The sequence below is a fragment of the Amyelois transitella genome, chromosome 5, assembly GCF_032362555.1.
Source record: "Amyelois transitella isolate CPQ chromosome 5, ilAmyTran1.1, whole genome shotgun sequence".
NCBI lineage: Eukaryota > Metazoa > Arthropoda > Insecta > Lepidoptera > Pyralidae > Amyelois > Amyelois transitella.
In genome coordinates this window covers 561,199-585,823 of record NC_083508.1, presented here as the reverse complement: position 1 = coordinate 585,823, position 24,625 = coordinate 561,199, and the positions used below count along the sequence as shown (strand labels likewise).

General features: G+C 34.9%; 1 protein-coding gene across 1 annotated transcript in view; it reads left to right on the top strand.

The window, feature by feature from the left end:
* The window catches only part of LOC106137649 (ankyrin repeat domain-containing protein 29), a 53,238-nt gene that overhangs the window by 270 nt on the left and 28,343 nt on the right, over positions 1 to 24,625 (top strand). The gene's annotated exons all lie outside the window — the stretch shown is intronic.

Sequence of the window (24,625 nt, the reverse complement as noted above, 5' to 3'; positions counted from 1 at the left end):
AAAAACTGATTTTATGGGATCCACTTGGAAGTCGTGTTCCTGACGATAGCCAAATAATTATTAAAAACCAGTTAAAATTGTTAGCTTTTACAAATTTAAGTATGGTGATAAGTAAGTTACCTTCAGAATTAAAAAAAAATATTTTAACAAGTTTTAAATAAACATGCACAGTCATACAATTATAAAAAACTTCTTTGCTAAATAATTACTAGGTACCTACCTACACCGAAAGAAACTAAATGCTTATGCTTTTCACCAAGTTTATTTAAAAATAAAGTTGGTACATATTTTGTCATTTGTTATAAATTAAATTGTTACAGTAGCTGTATGTTGATGTTGTTGCTGTTTTTGAACTTGTAGTATATTCTTAAGATCACTCCTTCATATCACATTTTTACATATTTATTTCCTGTATGTCTCTTTAATCAAATAATTATTATTTATCAATTGGACATATTTGGCGATAGCCTTAACGTCTTTAAACAGAAGTTGCTCAAACATATCAGGGATTGTTAATCACAACTCAAGCATCATACTTTTAAATGTGTTAGTCATTTGATATCTTGGGTAAATGTTGTGTATACCTGTTATTTGTGTTTACTTTGGGACTTATAATTGTGTATCTTTGTTAAGAATGTAGTAAGTAAATACTGTTGGTGTACCTTAATAAATAAATAAATAAATAGCTACCTTCCTTCATAAAAAATAAATAAAGAATTATATGTATAATCAACTCCTCTGATTACAACTATGTGTACCCACTAGAATAGTTAAAAAATCTTTTAAGTATGTAAGGTTGAAGGAAGAAGTGTAGATTGTTTTCAGTTACATATTCTCAAAAATACACCTTTTAATTAGGGTTTTGTCCAGCTGAGATGATGATTTTAATATACATATGGTCACGTCTATATCCCTTGTGGGGTAGGCAGAGCCAACAGTCTTGAAAAGACACGCTCAGCTATTTGACTTAATGATAGAATTTAGATTCAAATAGTGACAGGTTGCTAGCCCAATGCCTTAAAAAAGAATCCCAAGTTTGTAAGCCTATCCCTTAGTCGCCTTTTACGACATCCATAGGAAAGAGATTGAGTGGTCCTTTCCTTTTTTCTATTGGTGCCAGGAACCACACGGCTGACACTGTTGATTTCATTTCATGGTTATCAAAGGAATTTTCTTATTTTGATAACTATTGATAGAACTCCGTTATCAGACCCTGCCATCTGTTATGAGTCCCTAAGCTATGAATTACCACAGACTATAAGAATTCCTTCTTTCTCATCCCCTTGGCTCCTTTTATATTCTAAGATCTCATAACTACCTTTCACTTTATAGTGTTAAGTGATACCGCTTCTAGTGTCTGTCTGTATGTCTGTATGTATGCTTTTTAAATGGTGATTGAAGAGGAAGGTTTTTATGTGTAAATGCTACCCAAGCCAAGCTGGGGTGGGTTGCTAGTGTACGATAAGGCCGTCATTATAGTATATTCTTCTGTTTTCTTATATTCTTTTTTTCAATTTGGTGCATTAATGTGATCCTAGAACCATTTCCAATTCCTAATCTATTATATTCCTAATAATTATTATCGCGTGGTAAACTATTAATAAAAAAACTAATCTAATTAATTGCGCGTTAAAAACGCCCTCGTCAGTTTCATGGTATGGGGACTGGATTGGGAAAATGCTTGTAAAGTGTGTTATTAATAAGTTAGTAACACAGTTCATGTTATACATTCCAAGTTACTTTTTAATTTTTTTTTTATTTTTTTTCAGTTTTTCTTTTCAAATTAGACTCTATATATGATAACGCTAACATGATTATTATAACGTACTTTGAATTTTATGAATCATTCGAATTAAGTTCGAATAATTCGAATGTTTCCTTTAAAAAAGTCGATTGTTCGACATTCAAATTTTTTTGAATATAAGCAAGTCCTAGTTCTGTGGCAATCACCCTGTATGCCTATATTTGCTCTCTCTCACAAAACGCGAGTCTATTGTTGATTTTTTCGCATGATACTCGTGGGGTGGGTTCCATATTTAGCTCCCACCCGGCAAACCAGTCCCGCAGCCTCCGAGTCACTGAACCGTCTGCTATCCTTTGACATTTTGCGGATAAAATATATTATTATTAGCCTGATAAAAAAACAAGAAAAATTGTTAGTTGAATGTCTTGAATTTTTTTTTTTAATTTTTAAAGGCTTGTGTTTAAACGCCTACCAGAAATGCACCTATATTACTTCCAATAAATTCGAAGTGCCTGCCATAACGGATAAATGCTCACCAAATTGTGTATCACAAAATATTCTAGAAATAAAGCTATTTTGCTTTTTATTACATTCTATAAAAATAAATCCACACCTTTAAAGTCAATTTGAGTCCAAATTTTGTAAATTATCGCTAAGGAGATGTTACCAATATTTTATTTTATTACTTTCATTTTAGTTATCTATGCTGAGGGAAAAAATTACAGTCAACCGCAAATATTTTTTTCATACCCAATATAATATTGATTACACCAAACACAAGTTACATAATAAATGCATTATGCATTTAATTATATATTTTTATGCAGTTACATAATTACTTTTTGAAAAGACCACAGGCTTTCGTTTTTTTATAAAATTTTCGGCATCTTGAACGTTTGAAATTTTTTTGACGAATACCCAAGATCTTCCTTGTTTGCGTCTTCTTTTCGATTGTGTTTGAATAATTTCGTGGTCAGAATCGGATTCAGAATTAAGTAGAGGTGCTTCAACATTACTTGGTCCCGCCAAAGCTTCATCGGACATCTTAACTCAAAGGAAGCGCGAGCGCTGCGCCGCAAAAATATCCACACGACTATCCTTTACGCCTCTACAGAGTCAACTGTCCTGTCCGGTGGCAGCGGGGCGGGTTGCGGGGTAAAAAATGTAATTATGATCTGTGAGTAATACAGGGAAACAATTGTAATCTTAGCTTGACCATAATATATTTTGGATTTTGGTTACATAATTTGATTACAATAAAGCAAATTTGAACTGTACATTTTGGTATCAATGTTACTGTTTTAGTGAAACAATATTTGGTGAGCATTTATCCATTTTGGCAATCAAAAAGAATATTTGTACACAACGTACGATTATTCTGACGTGTGTATACTTATTTTGAAGCTTAATACGTTTTACTTTGGGAAACTAAATATAGATTGATTTTAATTTATATGGAGTTAATTTATTTTACTGGGTACTAAAATTTGGAAAACAAAAGCTATTTTGGTGAGCCCTTAAATTGTACCCATTTTTAAATTTAGTCAGTAGAATTTGCTTCAGAATTTCGAGCTAAAAAACGTCGATTTTACCCCTGAAGCGTATGGACGGACTCTCGTACTTATTTATAAGTTATCACTATGAAATTTGCATGGAAGTATTATAATGTTTTTCACAAAAAAACTTTTTAAGTTAAACGGTTTTATGTTAAACATACATTGCAATGTTTAATATAAATGTACTAAAAACCAAAAAATAATAAAATAGATACAGTCGTGGGAATTATAAACATATGCATAGACTAGACTAAAATAAAACCGTGGGGCACGTCAATTGTCTACAATCGTTGATTAAAATGTTTGTTTTGTAATGTTACACTAAAATTAGGCAGTTGTTCAACCGACAACGATGGACGTGTGATAAGTAGGGCTAGAATGTGGAAACAAGTTAGCAAGCTCGATTAAGCGAGTTTTAGGGTTTCATAATGTTGAGCGAGTAGTACTTTTATCATAAGTTTTGTCGATTAAAGACAAACTACGAGCAGTGAAACGATTCCTCGCTAGCCAGCAAAATAGTAAGTAATTTGCGCACCGTCTGCGGGCCAACTGCCTAACGACGAATTAAACGATTCTTCTATCGCACATTAAGTCTATAATTTGTAGACAATTGACGTGCCCCACGGTTTTATTTTAGTCTAGTCTATGCATATGTTTATAATTCCCACGACTGTATCTATTTTATTATTTTTTGGTTTTTAGTACATTTATATTAAACATTGCAATGTATGTTTAACATAAAACCGTTTAACTTAAAAAGTTTTTTTACCTATTTTTATTTTCTAGTTTTTAGTTTTTATTTCGCATTCTGTTTAATTCACATTTTATCCCACTGCTTAGATTTTAATTTTGAATAGTAAATTGTATTCTACTTGTTGAGACCTTTCATTTGATACCCATGTTGATGGGATTGATAAAACCTAAGTTATCCGCCATTTTGTAGAGGCCGCCATCTTGGATTTCAATTTTTTATAGTATATTGTATTCTGCTTGTTGAGCCCTTTCATTTGATACCCATATTGATGGGATTAATGAAACCTAAATTATCCGCCATTTTGTAACGGCGGCCATCTTGAATTTATAATGATAATGAATAAACATAATTATATTGTCACCAAAATCCAAAGTGTATACAAAATTTCAGATTAATCGGTTGACAGGAAGAGGGTGAAATTTGAATTACTAAATTTGACCCAAGAATAAAACAAACGGGGTGAGCTAAATAAAACCGTTTAATAACTATGCGTATGCACTTTTGTAAAATTGTTCTGGTAAATACCCAGCCCTTAGCGATTTAATACTTTCACCTAGGGATTATATTTCCTTATCAATTGTATATTGATCAACATTATCAAGGACTAAATACAGCAGGCATTTTGTGTAATTATTTCACTTAGGGGACCCCGGGCTCCTATCCAAGGGAACGTTACCGGGAAAAGATCAGGATGCGGGAGAAATAGATAGATAGATAGATAGATAGATAGATAGATAAAAACGTTTATTCTGTTGCTACAGACACAAAATACAAAAATAAACATAACATTATAAAAAAAACACAGTTGAGATGCATTTGCGTGCTGCAGCAAGTAGAAAAGGTCATCACTCAGCGGAATTTTTGCACTAACTGAAGTGCAAAACGCTGATTTTCAGTTATCACCATTGAAAAGGGTGCGGGCGCTATAGTGAAAGAAATGACCTATAATATTGAAACTTTTACCTTATAGAACCGTGTGGTTCCCGGCAATTAAAAAAAAAGAATTGGACCACTCCGTCTCTTTCCCATGGATGTCGTAAAATGCGACTAAGGGATAGTATATTAGGCGATGGGCTAGCAACTGTCACTATTAGAATCTCAATTCTATCATTAAGCCAAACGTAGCCTATCAGTATTTTCAAGGCCTGTTGGCTCTGTCTACCCCGCAAGGGATGTAGACGTGATTATACGTAGTACCTACCTAATAGTGTCGGTAATAAGTTAGCGAGTTTTAGTTCTTCTCACGGGAGCGGAGTTCGGGCGAAATCTTTTAAAACATCATCAGTCAGATCTCAGTCCACATTCCGTTTTAGAATTTCCTCGAATTCGTATTTTGAGACAGTAGCACTTGATAACCGGTTTGAATAGTTTTTGCGAATAAATTTCTTACGCAAACATCTAGTGGATGATTATTAAATGTGCGTTCTCCTCAGGACGTAGTATTTGTTCACTGTTAGAGTCTTTTTTTTTTAGGTTTTTGTAGCCAAATAAATCAGTTAAGGCATGGTTAAGACACTCGAATAAACTAAAGTGTGATGCACCATCATGATGCCATGTAGCTGAACGTAGCCTCTCAGTTTTTTCAAGACTTGTCTCTGTGGTGTGCCGTGCCGTGTGGTTCCCGGCACCAATAGAAAAAAGAATAGGACCACTCCATCTCTTTCCCATGGATGTCGTAAAAGGCGACTAAGGGGTAGGCTTATAAACTTGGGATTCTTCTTTTAGGCGATGGGCTAGCAACCTGTCACCTATTTGAATCTCAATTCTATCTTAAAGCCAAATAGCTGAACGTGGTCTATCCGTCTTTACAAGACTGTTGGCTCTGTCTACCCCGCAAGGGATATAGACGTGATTAGGTATATATGTATGTTGTCTCTGTCTACCCCGCAAGGGTTAAAGACGTAATAACAGGGAACAAACTGACTGACGGTTGACTGGAAGAGATCCTTTCATGGGATAAGTCCGCCATTGCAAGTGATTTGTTTCTTTTATAACTATGTACCTACTATTTTCTTGTTACTGTGTAAATTTCTATGCCATAAAGATATTACAAACAAACAAACAAGCAAGAAAACACATCGCGAAGAAACCTGCCCATTCGGGAACATGTCTAACCATGGTCTAGCATGGGTTATATTCCATGCAAAGGTTGCGAATGGCAGGCGGCATAAAAGCCTGACTTACTCAAATCCGGTCAGTTTCCTCACGACATTTTCCGTAATAAGTCATTTCTTTGCATAACTTAAAAATGAGTTATTGATAACTTTATCAATAACTCATTTGCTGTACTTACAGCTGTGGGATTCGAACTCGCTTAGGTACGACTCCACCACTCCACCAGCGAGACTTATGTTTTATTCAATGTCCATCCGATTCGTCTTAGCCACTCGTAAATCCTCCTTGCTCGCTCGATCTGTCTGGATTTAGGTCTAGACGCGACCGATTTAGCTAAACTCGTTCCAGCCGAGATGTTTTATGCAGTCTGCTTGAAATATGGCACACTGGATTTATTTATACACTAGACCTTTGCCAGGGACTTGGAAAATTCATTGGTTTCACTTCACCCGTGACTTCTTCCGCGTGAAAAGTACTCTATGTACTCCATACTATATTTAAAGGTAAGCAAAATTTTATTGAAATCGATTCAATGGTTTCAGTGTGAAAAGGTAACAAACAAGCTTACTTTCGTATTTATTAGTTGGGATGCAATTTGTTTTACATCGAAACCACAAACAGATACCTACGTAGATATTGTAACACCCTTCTTTAGTGAGGTGGTAAATTATATTAAAAAAAAACAAAATGATAAAGAAACCACTGAACACATTTCATGTCAATCCTATTCTAATCCAATTAGTAATAATGAGTAGATGTGTGTGTGTGTTGTTTTGTTACCATTTCACGTAAAACCTTTTAAACGGATTGTAATACCTTCATCTGAGCCAGTAAAATCAAACGCAGACGCAGAAACTAAGAGAATCTTCGAGAAACCCATTGCAATAACTTTCACAGACACACTACCAACATGGTTACCCCACATGTGCAGGTGATGTTTATCGTCTAAACATGACATGTTACTCGGAGCATAAATAATTCCATACTTAGGGCGAGATTCGATTCTTAGAAGCCAATCTCTTCCGATCTAAACAGTATCTGCATTGCCAGTTAGAGATTACAGGAAAGTTGTCTCAAGAAATGCAAATTTTGTTCCCTTTTTCCGTGCCGTGATATAGTGCCGTGTGGTTCCCGACACCAAAAATAATAGGACCATCTCGTTCCAATGAGTGTCGTAAAAGGCGACTAAAGGATAGGCTTATAAACTTGTGATTCATCTTTTAGGCGATGGGCTAGCAACCTGTCACTATTTGAATCTCAATTCTATCATTAAGCCAAACAGCTGACCGTGCCCTATCGGTCTTTTCCAGAATGTTGGCTCTGTGTACCCCACAAGGGATATAGACGTGACTATATGTATGTATAAAGTCATGAGTTCCCAGAACACAGGCATAAAACTGCGAATGATATATTTTCTTAATGATCGTCATAATGACGAGAATTACTCATACGAGTATTTTACGGTGGGAAAGAAAAATCGTTCGGAACTGCACTTTCTGATCGCTATTTTATGATAAACCTCACATAACAAACGCAGTTTCCTTTTTTTTCATGTCAGTTTCATACTTACTCGTGTATTATTGGTCATATTAAAGATTAACATTATTCAGAAATGAAACAAGTAATATTTAAAATGCTTTAAAAGTAATTATACTCGTAGTAACTCAACTGCTCTACATACATACATACATACATACATATGGTCACTTCTATATCCCTTGCGGGGTAGACAGAGCCAACAGTCTTGAACGTTCAGCTAATTGGCTTTATGACAGAATTGAGATTTAAATAGTGACAGGTTGCCAGCCCATCCCCTAAAAAAATAATCCCAAGTTTGTAAGCATATCCCTTAGTCGCCTTTTACAACACCCATGGGAAAGAGATGGAGTGGTCCTATTCTTTTTTGTATTGGTGCCGGGAATCACACGGCCCCTCTGCCTAATTGCTGTATTAAAGAAATATCAAATTGTTGGTTTAACTCCAAATTTTTAATGAGCGTTTGTCAGCAACTTCGCCCTCATCGCGTTACTGTTTTATCAATTCTCCTTAGAATGAAAAATCCGTGTGGTTCCCGGCACTTATAAAAAAAGAATAGGACCACTCCATCTCTTTCCTAAAAGGCGACTAAGGGATAGGCTTATAAACTTGGGATTCATTTTTTAGGCGATGGCCTAGCAACCTGTCACTATTTGAATTTCAATTCTATCATTCAGCCAAACAGCTGAACGTAGCCTATCAGTATTTTCAAGACTGTTGGCTCTGTCTACCCCCCAAGGAAAATATCCGAGATTATATGTATGTATGAAAAATCCAATCATTCTACGGATTTCCCGCGGGAGTGAATCTCCAGGCAGGAAATGAGTTATCTAATCTTTGAATAACTCTTCACCCATGCGATGTAACCGACCGCCAAGGAAGCTAATTAATACATAATGAGTATACACAACACCACACGTACTCATCATCTGAATTACTCGAGTAAGGAAGCCGATCAAAGGGGGTAATCGAAACTATACGGAAAGTGATGGAATCGTATCGAAACAGCTGAATAAGGTTCGCTTTCCACAAAGCCTGGGCACAAATTATTCGATACTTGCATCAGATGTTCGTAGACCACTTTTATTTTTTACAAAATTGTGAATTTCTCAAAAATAATAGTTTAAAAAAAACTACGCTTTATTGCTAATCAAACTAAAAAATAGAAAATAAAAATTAATGACAAAGGAATTATAAAACAGTAGTAGTAAGTCGAACAATCAGTTATAGTCAATTACCTCTGATTAAAATTATAACAAAATTAAATTTATAAACAAAACAATTTAAATCAGAGTAAAAAGCGTGGGGTGCATTTTACTTCATTTTCATAACTCTCTTGTCATAAATATATGCTAATAGAATGATTTTAATATTTACTACATCAGGCACCCCACGCTTTTTACTCAGATTTAAATTGTTTTGTTTATAAATTTAATTTTGTTATAATTTTAATCAGAGGTAATTGACTATAACTGATTGTTCGACTTACTACTACGGTTTTATAATTCCTTTGTCATTAATTTTTATTTTCTATTTTTTAGTTTGATTAGCAATAAAGCGTAGTTTTTTAGTTTTTTTTAAACTATTATTTATTTTCTATTTTTTAGTTCGATTAGCAATAAAACGCGTAGTTTTTTATTTTTTTATACAATTATTTTTTGGAAGTTAACACTTCTAGTATAACTATCTTACTAGAAAAAACTTTCGCAACCAAGCGCCCATCGCCGGAGGTTTTCACAACTAACTTTCTTAAAGTTATATGTGGCCTGATTGGATTAAATCTCATAATATTCTCATAATGATGATTCTTTTTTAGGCGATGGGCTTGCAACCTGTCACTATTTGAATCTCAATTCTATCTTAAAGCCAAATAGCTGAACGTGGCCTATCAGTCTTTACAAGACTGTTGGCTCTGTCTACCCCGCAAGGGATATAGACGTGATTATATGTATGTATGATGATTGTTTAACCCAGTTGAAAAGAATTTTATAGTGATAAATCACTGTTAATAATATTTTTGACTATCCAGCAAACATAATAATTTTCGATTGTGGCCTTGCCAGGAATCAAACCACAAGATCAAGAGGCAGATTGATACAGGAACAAAAATATTTCAAACATACCTCCACTGCCTTTACAACCAGGAACGCAACAATGTTTATCGGAAGACATCGTGGCACTTTCGTTGTAAAACTGTCTTTCACAAAAACAAACACAAACTTGGGACTCCTATCTCAAATAATCAGGTACTTTTTACAGGAGTCCTATCTGCACAACACAGTGAACACAGTCAGAGTCCAATCTCAGATGATAAAATCACACGAATATCCGGAAGAACAAAGCTCGACTCAACGGAAGATTCCAAACTACAAATAACGACAAGTTATCAGCACAAAACAAAGTGCAAATAGGTAAATACACAGGCACCGGTAAAAAAAAACAGAAAGAAAGTTTACAGGTTTTCTAATCGAATTCGAAACTTAGTGCAAAACTTATTTGACATAAATAAATGTCACTTATTTCTTAAACGAGTATTACAGTGTTGCTATTATAAATAGGCAAAAGATACCTAATGTTAATTCAAGAATTGCATTAATATGTTAAATACGTATTAAATATCACAAAGTTCTGTAGGTAGTAACTTTATTCGTGTATTGTTGTAAATTTAGTTGTTCAATTTTCATTTATTACTTTTGTTTTATTACTTATATATTTTTTATTGTTTTAAAATATTCTACTAATTCTACTATTGTTTCTAATGGTAATTCTAAATGGAGCGATGCGATGAAATAAAAAAGCCTCAGGTTAATAGTAACATTATATGGAAATATATTACATCTCTTTTTGGACTCCTTATACGTCAGAACTTCTTGGTTTCTTGTATAGAGATTACTGGCAATGGTGCTATCTCTGTCTCTCTTACTCTCATACGAAGGATCTAAAAATGAATTTATTAATCCTGGCAGTTTTAATAAGGATAATGAGAAACTCTTATCAAAATATTGCATTGTCATCGGTCCTTGATACGTGTGCAAAGTTTCAAGTTGATCAGACGTTTAGAAATCAGTGAAAATTAAGCTCAAAGATTCCGTTACATACATACATACAACCCAAGCTAATAAAAGCGTAGTAAAAACGACTTACTCCATTTAGTTTCCCTACGATAAGAACTTAAAAATGTAATGCACAGATCCTACAATACCTTACAGAATTAGACCAACTTACATGAATACCAAATGTGTTGCCCAAAATTAATTGGTGGCCAATAACTCCTTCGTCCACAGACAAAGGTAGAGGCTATATCTTTTATTACTTACTACTACTTTTATTACTTTACTATTTGATCTTTAAACTGGTCATGATCCCTGCATTCTTATTTTACAAGTTCGTCTTATTTGGTTGATTAGGTGTACTCTTGTCCTGACGAAAGGTCGGAGTGGGAAGACCTAGACGAACGTATCTTGATCAAATTAAGGACCCTTTACCAGGACGGGTAAAGGGTCAGGTCAAGAGTACCCGAAACCGCCGAGCTTGCATGCAGAGAGTTATGAATGTGGATAAAGCGAAGGAAGTATGCAGAGATCGTGGCAAGTGGAAAGAAGTAGTCTCTGCCTAACCCTCCGGGAAAGAGGCGTGATTTTATGTATGTAGGTATGTATGTTGTCCTGACCTTTCACTAGAACGTCCCCGATATGAGTTCTCCAATCGTCCTTGTAATCCTTTCCCTGACAACTTGTCAAACATTCATAGGTTCTCTAGGGGGCCGTAGTCAGCACTAACGTCAGATGATGTAATCCTACCGCAGAATTAATAGTGTCCTACTTCAGGTCACAAGTCCGACACTGGTAGCATAAACACTACTTACGACACCCACGTTCAATTTATGTCCATGTTAATTTGGCGATTGGCGTCAGTACTGAATAACAACGATCGCATTACTTTTAAATGAGATTTATTTTTCTTAAAACAAGCGTGTCAATAATCATGTAGCGGAAGCGATGATTCGGGCTGGACCGCCACCAATGAGAAGATCTTCCGCCAGGCTAACTGTTATGCCTGGGGAACTGCGGCTCCGACGTTGTTGTGTCAGAGGTTGTATATATGCTCCAAACCGTGAAAACTTTTCGCTGTTTTTGACTGAGCGTCGCGTGATTTTTTGTTGTGACGTAGACATTTCGCCACAATCATCTGCAAAATTACCAAGACATGTTTATATTTACCAAAGAAAACATCATAATCTTAGAATCTCCAACGATTATTATGCATTATTAGATGTTTTGTAGGTCAAGCAGCAGCTGTTTTGTTGTTATTATCGTGAATTGCACCAAACTTTGGTTAAAGATTACTTACTATTGACAGACGATTAAAATTACTGTCATTATGATTTAATTATCATTTAAGTAACGTGGTGCAACTTGCCCCGAATATATTTTATTTCATGATATTATTTTATTACTTAGTGACTGGACATCACTGGTATAATTTATAGTACATTAAAGGGTAGTTAATCATCTTCTAATCGGTTAAAAACACTCTGACCTTGTGTGTAGGTTAGTAGGCCTAGCCTTGACCTGACAGCGTATGATATAACATGAATATAAATTACGTGATTAGATGTGTATCGAGGAAACGTTTCCCTGATTAACTGCTTTTGTAGTTATTCAAGATCTGAATCTTAATTTTGTGATTAAAGTTTAAAACATTTTGGACATATTACTTTTCTATCTCGTATCACCAGGTGAACGTAATTACGGTAGCGACCTTTAAAAAACTAATATCCTACTACTATTATAAAGGCGAAAGTTTGTATGGATGTATGGATGTTTGTTACTCTTTCACGCAAAAACTACTGAACCGATTACCATGAAATTTGGTATGTAGGTAGCTGAAGACCCAGAATAACACATAGGCTACTTTTTATCCCAGAGTTCCCGCGGGATTGATAGGGTTTCCATGCGGACGAAGTCGCGGGCGGCCTCTAGTTTGAAATATATTACGGCACGTCTAAGAACATTATATAACTGACATTAAATAAATTTTAAATATATACGGGACAAATTACACAGATTGAGTTAGCCTCGAAGTAAGTTCGAAACTTGTGTTACGAGATACTAACTCAACGATACCATATTTTATAATATAATACTTATATAGATAAACATCCAAGACCCAGGACAATCAGAAAAAGTTCTTTTCTCATCATGCCCTGGCCGGGATTCGAACCCGGGACCTCCAGTGTCACAGACAAGCATACTACCGCTGAGCCACAGAGGCCGTCAAACATTTAATCTATTTTAGCATTCTCTCATTGTAATTTAATAACGAATCAGAATTCTCTATTCGAATTGAGATAAGATTACAGACGCAAGCGCAGTGATCTTGTTTGTTAACAGACTGTAGTAGTATCACATTACATTACAAATGGGGAAAAAATATATCCGCTTGTCACGATTTTTTTTTGTCGCCCACCTATTCCTTTTACATTTCATTAATGGCTTAGCATAATCTTTTACGGTGTAGACAGTGCCAGCATGCTCGAAAAGACTGGAAGGCGACATTTTTGCTATAACTATTTCCTTCTCGTACAGATCCTGTGATGAGAAACTAATACACCCTACTGTAAATATCGATGTAATTAAAAACATAATAACTTCATAAACCTGTATTTTTACCTTTTAAGAGTTCATCTATCTACTACTAGGTTTTTTTTAAAGCAAACTACACATTCACTGCAATCTTTCGTTAAATTTACAAAGAATTCAATACCAATTTAACCTCTCAACAATAAAAGCGGTGTTTTGCGCCGTGGAAACTGTTACACGTGGAAATTGTAGGGTCGCTCCCCCGAGCAATTTGCTGGGAGCGATGATAGACGCGCGTCCGTGTAAATTTGTGTAGTAGGTATGAGTTGCAGAATCAACCTGAATTAATTTCGAAAAGTGACTGCTGAATCAGCTAAGTATAAAATATGTATTTCGGTGATATTGGGCTAATAGGTAATGGCACAAACATTTAGATTATAACTATAGTGATTTAAATTTTTAGAGCATATCCGAAAATTACAAGTTCTGTTCTGTCAAGAATTGAGTAAACCAATGCCGTGTGGTTTCCGGCACCAATACAAAAAGAATAGGACCACTCCATCTCTTTCCTGAAGACTGCTGGCTCTGTCTTCCACGCAAGAGATATAGACGTGACTATACGTTCAATAGGTTCACTCAACTCTACAGAATTGTTTGTGCAAAAAGCTAAATTAACATGATTAAAGTCCCGTCTGATTTTCCAAGTACTGTTAAGCCACTGTGACATGTGTCCTATAAATAAGATTTATAATACAGCAACTCCTCAGTAATACGAAGAAATATTGCTACATTTGTGCTTGAGAAATCAAGAGTGAATTCGTTTAATGTAAGTTTAGCGTGACAGGAAACTTGATGGGCGGAGGGGTTGGCAGGAATTCTGTGATCGTAACTTAAGAGAAATTTCCCGGTAACACAACAGAAACATAATTAAAATAACTTCGAAATTTGTAAAGAAAACATTAAAAAGATATTACGAACGATAAGAAAAGATTTAGTAATTTAAATGGGATGAGCTTGCATGAAGAGAGTTATGAATGCGGATGAAAAGAAAGAAGTATGCAGGGATCGTGGCAAGAAAAACAAATCTACATATTTGATACACGTGGCAGTTTGGAGCTTTTCAAAACTGTTGGCTCTGACTACTCCGTAAGGTATAAAGACGAGTGGAAAGATGTAGTTTCAGCCTAACCATCTGAGAAAGAGGCGTGGATTTATGAATGTATTAATAAAGAAAGTTTGTGCTTTGTCAGGACCTACGAAAAATATAACTCGTAAATTTGAAACGAATTCTGACGAAGTAATTGAATCGAAGAAGTCTCAATTTATCGTTGGCTCCATCTAGCAAAATATACTGGCCACTTAAACAAATGGTGACCCTTTATTTGTTTGACCTCCGTTATCACAACATGAGATTGCTTTTACGGTCGGAAACAATCTGCCGTGTCCAATTAAATCAGTTTCACGAATAGATTTTCATTTCAGAATCAGTCGTTACGAAGATAAGTAATGCATGTTATAATGAAGGTTATGTTAACTTAAAATTTTGATGAAGAGGAACTAAAATTGTTAATTATCCCGGCCTGGGTATGATAAGAAAAGAACTTTTTCTGATTGGACTGGGTCTTCCATATTTATATATACTTATGTATTTATTATAAAAGATCGTTGAGTTAGTATCCCGTAACGCAAGTTTCGAACTTACTTCGAGGCCAACTCAATTTGTGTAATTCGTCCCGTATATATTAATTATATTAGGTGTCTTATTCATTACACTACTAATATTAATTACTTGCATAGTAGCACACGAAAAAAAAATACGGAAAGTTCTAGCAATAGTAATTGTAAATATATTACACGTGGCGAAATAGCAGGCGTCATCTGTTCAAATATTTAATGGCCTAGAATGTACAAAACAAATTTTGCAATTATCATATCTTTTGTTTCAAATGGCTGTAACTAAAACCTGGAAATTTTAATATAGTCAGTGTAACGCCACATTATAAATTCGTAATTGTTACTGCTTGGTTGATGTTGATGTGTTTGCAAGCGATGTTGTGGTTATTTCTAGAAATCTTGATAATGATCAACATCACGAGAATGGGACGGAATGGCGCCATGTTTTTTATTATTATTTAAAGTTCCACAAAATTGTATGTATACGCTTACGGAACTAATGGTCAAGAGCAACCTTAACTGAAGAACTTGCATACAGGGAGTGATGAATGTTAATGAAGCAAAAGAAGTACTTATATCATGCCATGTATGTATAGATACTCAAAGTGGAATGTAGAAAAATGTGGTTTTCGGGAAAGAGGCGTGATTTTATATAAGTAATACTATAGGCGGGAACCACATGGCACGTTCGGATCTAGCGTAGTGAAATAATTCATAAACAAGCAATCTGCATGATTGCGTGACAATGATTGAGATAATGATAAAATAGTAGAAAGCTGACGGAAGATGAAATTACAACTATCACTTAATGATGCTCTAAATTCCAAGCAAGTGCAAGTTAATCATCCAACTGACATGCCAGATAAATGTTGTCCTCTTCTTCCTCCTGGTTTTAGTCCCGGTTGCAGCCTTACCACTCTGGATAGGAGCCCGGGGTATGCAAAAGTAAATTTCCTTGTGTTTTCTTCACGCGTTATCTACTGAATCGATCTTTAAAATGTTACGTTTATATGTATATAGGTATAATTAAGAGTCCGGTGAAGGTCATAGGGTACTTTTTATCCCTGTAAAAACAAGTTTCCACGGCATTCGCGTTCTCGAAAAACCTGTACTTTTCTTGTAGCAGGCGCTTTATACGCGGGCGAAACTGGGGTAAAAGGTAGATCATAAACACCAAAGATTCTAATAAAGCATAAATTAAATTAAATGTTATATACTGTAGAACAGTTACTGTATACCGCTAAAGAGATTTCTCTTGCAATAAACTAACAGTGAATGATAACGTTACACGAGTTACATACAGGATCTTGTTGGCAATAGAAAATGTATTCGATATAGTTCTTAGACTAAGTAAGAAAAAAATCTATGATAACATCAAAGATAAAAAAAACACGTACATGATTTAATAAGATTTCGAGGGTTTTAGTGAGTTAAGTAACCTAATTCATTAACAAGCGATTTATAAAGGTATCATCCATCTAATACCAGCCGAATGCTCCACTTTTATATATATTCTTATTGTTTCATTTTAATAAAAGGGTGTAATGAATTGTGTTGAATCTCTCATTATTTTATTACGAAATTTTATAAATTGGGAAATGGAAATGACGTTCTTAATCCGATATTCCTCAGTAGTAAGTAATTTGTAGGACACAGATTTTAATACGTTTTACTGCCTTCTTTATCGAGAAGACGTTTTTCTCGAAAAGAAATATAGAATCAACACGAGTTTATAACTTAAAAAAAAAAACTCCACAGCTAGCCCGACCACACAGAGGGGTCATTAGTGATGGACATCAATTGGCAGCGGTCATCGGTGCGATGATTGCCATACGTCAATAGTGATGTGTTCTTACGAAAAGTTGAGGGAATGGGACTGATTTATATTTCAACCTTATTGGAGAAACGTCTGTATAAATTACTGCAAAAGGGTTAGAATTTATAGTACTACAACAAGCCTACAACGAATAGATAGTCAAAATCATAAATATGATGATCTTCTTGACATGACTTTGGAATGAGATTGCATGAAATTATTTCATCAATCTCATAGAATTTTGTTTCTTAGTTGGTTACTTTTAGATCCGTTCAGATAAATAAACACATAATTACTTTATAAGCGAGAGCTAATCAGAGCATTCTCAACATAGCTATCGTGAACGAGATGTAATGAGAGTTATTAGAGCGAGCCAATCGGCATATCGATATTATCGCAACGAGCAAAATCGTGAATGAAAAATAATATTATCGAGTAATTTGAATATGACGCAGAGTTTTAACTTTACTTGATCTGGAATTTGGACCATTCCACGCAGAGATTACAGTCTGACATCCGCAACCTAGCAGGAAAACCAACTCACCTTAAATGATGGCTACATAATCAATTGTTGACAATAATGCCTTGTACAATTATATATTATTTTACAACGAAAAGTCTTACGAGTACTATTGTGCTTGTGCATAAGGCAATGAAATCTTTATTAATAACAGTAACAACAATGCAGTTACGTGATAAATTAAACCGGACAATGCTGTCGGATTCGCGGGCAGAACAGTGACCGACAAACTTTTTGCTCACGGCAAAAACGGATGTAAACAACTCTCTATTTCGGTGGAGTTATGTCAAACTCGTCGACCCTGTAGATAAAAAAAAAGCTATGAATGCAAAAGAACTGGCACGCGTGATACTATTCTGATGAAAGTTAAAAAATAAAAAAAATAAAGCTATGTAATATTGTTACAAAATGCAGATTTGATCAGCATGAAATTAGTCCAGCAGTTGAACAAACTCATACTCGTACTAATGATTCGAATTCAAGGCGAGAGAAAGCGTATGGAAGCTTATTTAACAATACCAGCATTTATTGTAAAGAAAACGTTTTTTTAAAGACCATCAAAACACATTTAAATGGCAAAACAAAGCTAACGACCTGAGGAATTGCTTGACAATTCAAAGCAGCACTTAAATCTCTCCGTCGAAAGAGTTAAACATGTCGCCATTACGAGCCGAGACGAGAAATAATTTCATCACTGCGTGCAATGTAAAAATGTTTACAAAATTATAACGTCATTCATATAATTTATCATTTGATTAAAATTACTCAACTGATTATTCCTCCTCCTGACTTTGAGTCCCGGTGGCATCCTTCCCATTCTAAAGAGGAGTTTGGGGTATGCCTTTAACCATTGATCCTAGATTAGAATTGGAATTAAATTACTCAATCAATTCTATAGAAAAAATTTGTATGGAGCTAAAAGAAATACTGGTAAATTAGTTGGAATTATAATGACTTTGCTAATTTAGACTGCCAAGCAAACGCGCTAACTGGCTTTAAGAAAAATTGTCTCATTTCAACTTTCTCTGCATTCTTGACATAAACATTGCTATGTACATGTCACGTAGAAAGTGAGATCATATTAAAAATAATGACAGGAAGGCAGTCAGGAGAGAAACGTGACAATTTTCCAACCTAATTGTCAAAGGAGCACAAATAGGTCAGCTTCTTAGCAAAAAGCGCTGGTAACACGATGTTACTAAATATTATAAGCCTTTCATCTTTCTAAGAGAGATGGCAAACAAGTTTAGATTAAAGAAAGGTTTATTTTAGGAGTACATCAATCACGCATGCTGCATTGTTATCATTAGCGACGGACCATAATATGACGGAGACTGACTTTGCTCTTATGGAGAATTTTGAACAATATCAATATTTATGGGCCGTTCAAACTGTTGCTTCATCAATATTCACGGCCGCAGCGGCACAGATTAATTTTCCGTTTCACGTCCTTCGAAACGCGTTCGTGCCCGACCTTGAAACGTCATAACGATTAGTGTCGTTTTCTCCTGTCATTGTTCATTAAACGTGCTTGATGATCCAAATTTCGAACCTTCTTCCAACTGGCATCAGCAAAATTATGTGCCACTTTTTATTAATTTACGTTTATATAAAGGTTCCGTGTGGTTCCCGCCACCAATAGAAAAAAATAATAGGACCACTCCATCTTTTTCTCATGGATGTCGTAAAATGCGACGACGGGGTAGTGTTATAAACTTGTTATTCTTCTTTTAAGCGATGAGCTAGAAACCTGTCACTATTTAAATGCCAATTATATAATAAATAAAGCATAACAGCTGCACGAGGCCTGTCAGTCTTTCAAGACTATTGGCTCTGTCTACACCGCAAGGAAAAAAGACGTGATTACATGAATTTTTATATAAAGAAGTTTTATCTCCTTAAACACCTGATTGCCTTGCAATTATTCTTTATTTAATCTGTCAACCTCATCTATCGCAAACGCTTGATAAAATGACAAAATCAATTTGAATCAGACATTTTCATTGCCCTCTAGGGAATCTGAAGGGTCGACGAGTTCAGCCGTTGCTAAGGGGGAGACTTGTTAAGAACAACTGACATCAAAGCGATTAAGAGCACGTTTCTGTGGGTCTAGCTAGTGGAATTGGAAATTGTTGGTGAAGAGAGAGGTGAGGGTTCGATTAAAGGGTGGCGACTTGCGACCTTTTAAAGATTGAGGATAATTTATTCAGTGTTGCTTCAATGTTTTCTTGGTGAGACCTCTAAATTATTAGACAAAATAACAAAGAGTTTGACAGTCGTATTACTGATTTGCAGCTTTTAATTTGGGGTCGGTATACTCGTAAATTTGTGCTTATTAATATTGTTGGTTTTATGAAGAATATTGGCAATACCGAAATTTTTACTTTCAAAAAAATTGTTTTCTACACTTTTAAAGCTATAATGAAAACGAGGACACCCAAGCAAATGCTGATGGGATATAATTTTAGTGAAATGTAGATCATTAACATACAATCGGATCTGTAAACGCATATGGTCTTGCGATGTCTGCTCAGCAAGATTCCGTTTTCAGCGATGCGTGGGTCGTTAATATTCGATGAGCAAGTCCAGGTCACGATGAGTCACGGGCGAAAGTGGCTTGTCACGATCGTGAGACTACGCCGCCTGTGTCAGAACAGGAATGACTTCTTCAACCCATGCAAAGATGCGGATTTTAAAATTCAGAACGTATTGAAAACTGAATCAGGAATAACTTAGAGTAAAATATGTATCCAGAATTATAGTGGGCACGGGAATATTTCGGGACAGAAACCTTGATCTAAATTTAACGCTTCGTTTTCTTTAATACAATACTACAAATTAAGATCACAAATACTTGCTACAAAAGTTGAATCAAGCCACGGCAATCATAACGAAGCTTTATACTGTTGTTATACCTACACTAAGATTTTATGAAAGCCAAAGTTAAATAATTTAAACACAAAATAACAGTTTTCAATGTCTGATTGTTAAAAAATAAAGGAAAGTGGCATTAATATGCACATAGTTACCGAAAATTAAAACACCCATATTCTCAGGTCGTTAATTAACTTAGTTTGCCATAAAATTATTTAAAGACCCAGTGCCACTGAGCGTAACAACAGCTTCAAATTAATGGTATAGTGAAGTTTTAGGCAGGTAATCATACGATTATGAATGACTGTCTCGTAAGCATTTTAATCATTGTAATTTTAAAAACATTTCTTAATATGCTTATTGCACATAATCTTAAAACTGTTGACATTAAACTTAACGCTAATATCTACATTATCTTTCGTTTCACCTTTGGGATATAACCTTGTGGCAATAGAGACTCCTATGTGAAATCAACTATAAAACAATATTTTTTAACAATAGCGACATACACAATGCTTACTATTTGATCGGCGTTTGGTTTAGAAGTATTGTTTCGTCCTTACTTTTGTCAGAAATACAATCGAAGTTGACCTGGCAAAAGCGTGTGTTTGCTGGCAGAGGGGTCAATGTCCTATCTGACAGTTTTTAACAATGCACCTGGTTGCAGTTGCATAATGCCATGGATTCGAACATTACATGTGACGCAATGGGGTTCCGTGGAACGTTGTTGACTGCTCTGATTTTCGTGAGAAAGGTATTAAATCTCTTCAACGTCATTTTATCATTAATTAAAACCATAAACATGACAATTTCGCTGAACCTCAACCGCCTAAAGTGAAAGTAAGTAAGTTGTAATCATATCTCCATCCCTTATGGGGCAGACAGAGAGAGCAGTCTCGAAAGGCTGAAAAGCCACGTTCAGAAGTTCTTCGCCTTTTAATACTGCGTAATTCCTGTAATCTTAACCCATATGTATTTTGCAAAAGTAATTCCACTATTTCTAAAATAAGATTCCAAACCTCATAAATCGTAAAACAACAAAGGTAAAGTAATCCTACATCTAATTCCAACTAGGCGTCAGAAATATGATATTTAAGCCGAAACTAGTGTCATTTGCGTCATCATTGAAACAGTAAAAGGCGAACCAAGCAAAGATTATGTTCAAGGTCATACGACACATAACAAAATATCGATCAAATGGATAATTTCAAGAAACACTAGAATCCCAACTAATATTGTAAATGTGAAAATTACTTTATAATAAAGTAAGAGTCTGGAGAAGGACATAGGGTACCCAACATCCCGGTTAAAACTATTTCGCGTGGGTTTTGCGAAATACCTGTATTCTTTTGTACATACATACATACATAAAATCACGCTTCTTTCCCGGAGGGGTAGGCAGAGACTACCTCTTTCCACTTGCTACGATCTCTGCATATTTCCATTGTAGGTGGCGTTAAAATCACGCTGACGAAGCTGCGGGATAAAGCTAGTACATAACAAAGTTTCCTGACATATGCTAAACATAGAACCGTTTCCCGGCTGTCAGGTGGCGTGTGTTTAGCTAAAACAAATGAACTACGTCGAGACAAGAGATATAACTCTTGCAGAGTTGCCAAGTAGAACGACTAACAATAGTCATAAATACACATTAGTGGCATGAATCAGTGGTACGTAGCATAATGACAATAAAAAAAATATAAATAAAAATCCATCAGATTATTGAGTTAATCCTTCATGGATAAATAACTACTAATGCAAACAAATGGGCTTCGAAATGCGGATATGTTGAAGACAAAATTGAGAGCGAACATATTTAAGTAGTTTTTAATGTTAGGACCTTACATTAAGGTTAGGACACATTTTTTTATTTTACATAGTTTTAAAAGTAGATCTGCAAGCGAAGCTAAGCATTAATTTATGCTTATTGTATGAATTATTAAATAAACAATTATCATAAGTAAAGCACATATATTAGAAGTAGTAAGGTTGTTATTCCGGTTGACAAGACTAGGGCAACTAAGCACATACACACGAATAAAACAGCCCTTGTTCATAAGCCTACTAAAATTAAACAAAATCGTACAAAAGATAAAAACAACGCAACATCACAAAAACAACAAACAAATGTTAAAGATAAAATCCGAGTCGCATTGCGTCAAACTGTTTGAAGGCGGCTCGACGGAACTAATGAACGACCTTGACTAGAACTGCACTATGCAGCAAGTCTAGACTGATTTATTGCGACCTTTCTTTGATAAGGTTTTCCAGAACATTTGGAAAGTACTGGAAGTTAGAAACAATTGCTATTTTAAAAGCTGCATCAGTAGTTTCAAAATGTATTTTGCAATCGGCAAAAATTCATCTTCATAGCTATTCAAGTTCGATATTTCGCTAAACTTGAAAACAGATCTGAGACTTTCTGCTAAAAGGCAGTTCTTCAGTCTAAGCTTGCATGAAGAGATTTATGAATGTGGATAATGCGAAAGAAATAAGCAGAGATCGTGGCAAGTGGAAAGATGTAGTTATGCCTACCGTTCCGGGAAAGAGGCGTGATTTATGAATGCATATATGTTTTTGCTAAACTGATTAAATCGTGATTATATTTGTTAATCACTGTACAGATTTTTCAGGTAGACGCTGATCGTCAAATCACTTTGCATTTATACAAATTTTCTTTTAACCACTCACATATTTTTTGTAGTGGACTCTCTTCTTATGACAATTAAAGAACAGTTATGTAAGTAGGTAGACATATTTGCTCATTATTCTCCTGGTTATAGTACTCGTTGCATTCTCACCTCACCGGTGGAGCTCGGAGTCAGCTTGTAACCACTGCCTGTGATCCTGGATAAGTTAGGTTTTACATGTAACGACCCATGTCTGACCTTAACTGTCCTGACCTTAATTTGTCTTAATTTACAAGTTACAAGATATCTTCTACTGCCTATGTCGTCATATTGCTATTCTATTTTAATGTGCTCAACTGGGTCACATTGAACATGTCAATTTGAATTAATATACTGGTGTTATCTAGCATAATGTAATGTATCTAGGTAATGTACTGATGCTGTTTAACGGCTTCTATTTCTATGCGACAATAGGACATGACTATGGTATTCTCAAAGGCGCTAATTGTGAACGCACACGCAATCTTAGTTTTTGTACTGTCATTGTTAGCAAAGTTATCTGTGTTATCACATCAAGTATGTAGTTGGTCAAATATCACGAGAGTTTACATAGCTACTACTCGACAAAATTATTTTCAAAATCCTTGAACGTTTTGATTTGCAGATTATTGAGCAAATTCTAGTTCGTCCCACTTTTTTTTTCCAAAGAAGTAATTTCAACTAATGTAATAAATGTAAAAGTACGTTTATTTATTTTTCCCCTTTTTAGGGGTCTCTACTGAATTAATCTTAATGAAATATCGCGTATATTTAATTGTGATTCTGGAATAGGACGTGTATGTGATCTTTCACCCAGGTAAAAACTAAAGTTAGAAAACAATCAAATGACGCTCAATGTTTGAAAGTAGGGAACTTAAACGAAAGAAAACATCGCAATAATTTTTTTACTTCTTAGAAATACAAGGAAAATCCGTTTCGTAAACCTTGGCTTTCGTTCTGCTATTTTCATTTCGTTTCTTAGCAACGGTAGCAAATTTAGGACACAGGCAAGGTTAAAATTAAGTGTCAATAATTTTGTGGTTAAAATAGAAACAAAGGGATGAGTTATTTAAAAAGAAGCTAACGTGAAGGTTAATAATGTTAAGGCCATCGATTAAAGGGAGAAATTACTAACTGTTGAGCTTACATCGTAAATAAGTAAGATTTTACACAATTATTTTTGATAACAAAGATATTCGAATTATCTTTGCACGTAATTTATTACATTAAAAGGATACCATAAATATAAATATATAAATAGCTTTATATAAAACAAATTTTAAATTATATTCGATTTGTTTTCCTTAAGGAATAAAATCAATTAAAAAGCTATAACTCCATCGCAAATCAACCAAGTGTAGAACATTAACGGAAATGAAACTAAAAGGATATTTAGAAATAGTCTTGAAACGAAACTGTCTGAACGCTTCCTCTGAACCACATCAAAGAATAAAACACCATTAGCATTCATTAACAGAAATTTTACGACGCATTTACAAAATTTAAGCGTAGACGCAGAACTATTTTTCTAACTTCTTAATAGTCTGATCTTAATTATGATCAATCTGTGTAAACGAAACGGATAAGACGAGGAAAAAACTACTCATAATAGTAATTTTTCAAATTTATTGCTAAATAATTTAAGATTATTAGATAACTAATGAATACGAGTTTCAATTACTGCACGAAATGTCAAACAATTCAATAAAGACAATATTATCATCGTCACTCTAAAAAATCAAGATGTGGAGTGGTTCTATTCTCTTTCGATTTGATGCCGGGAAC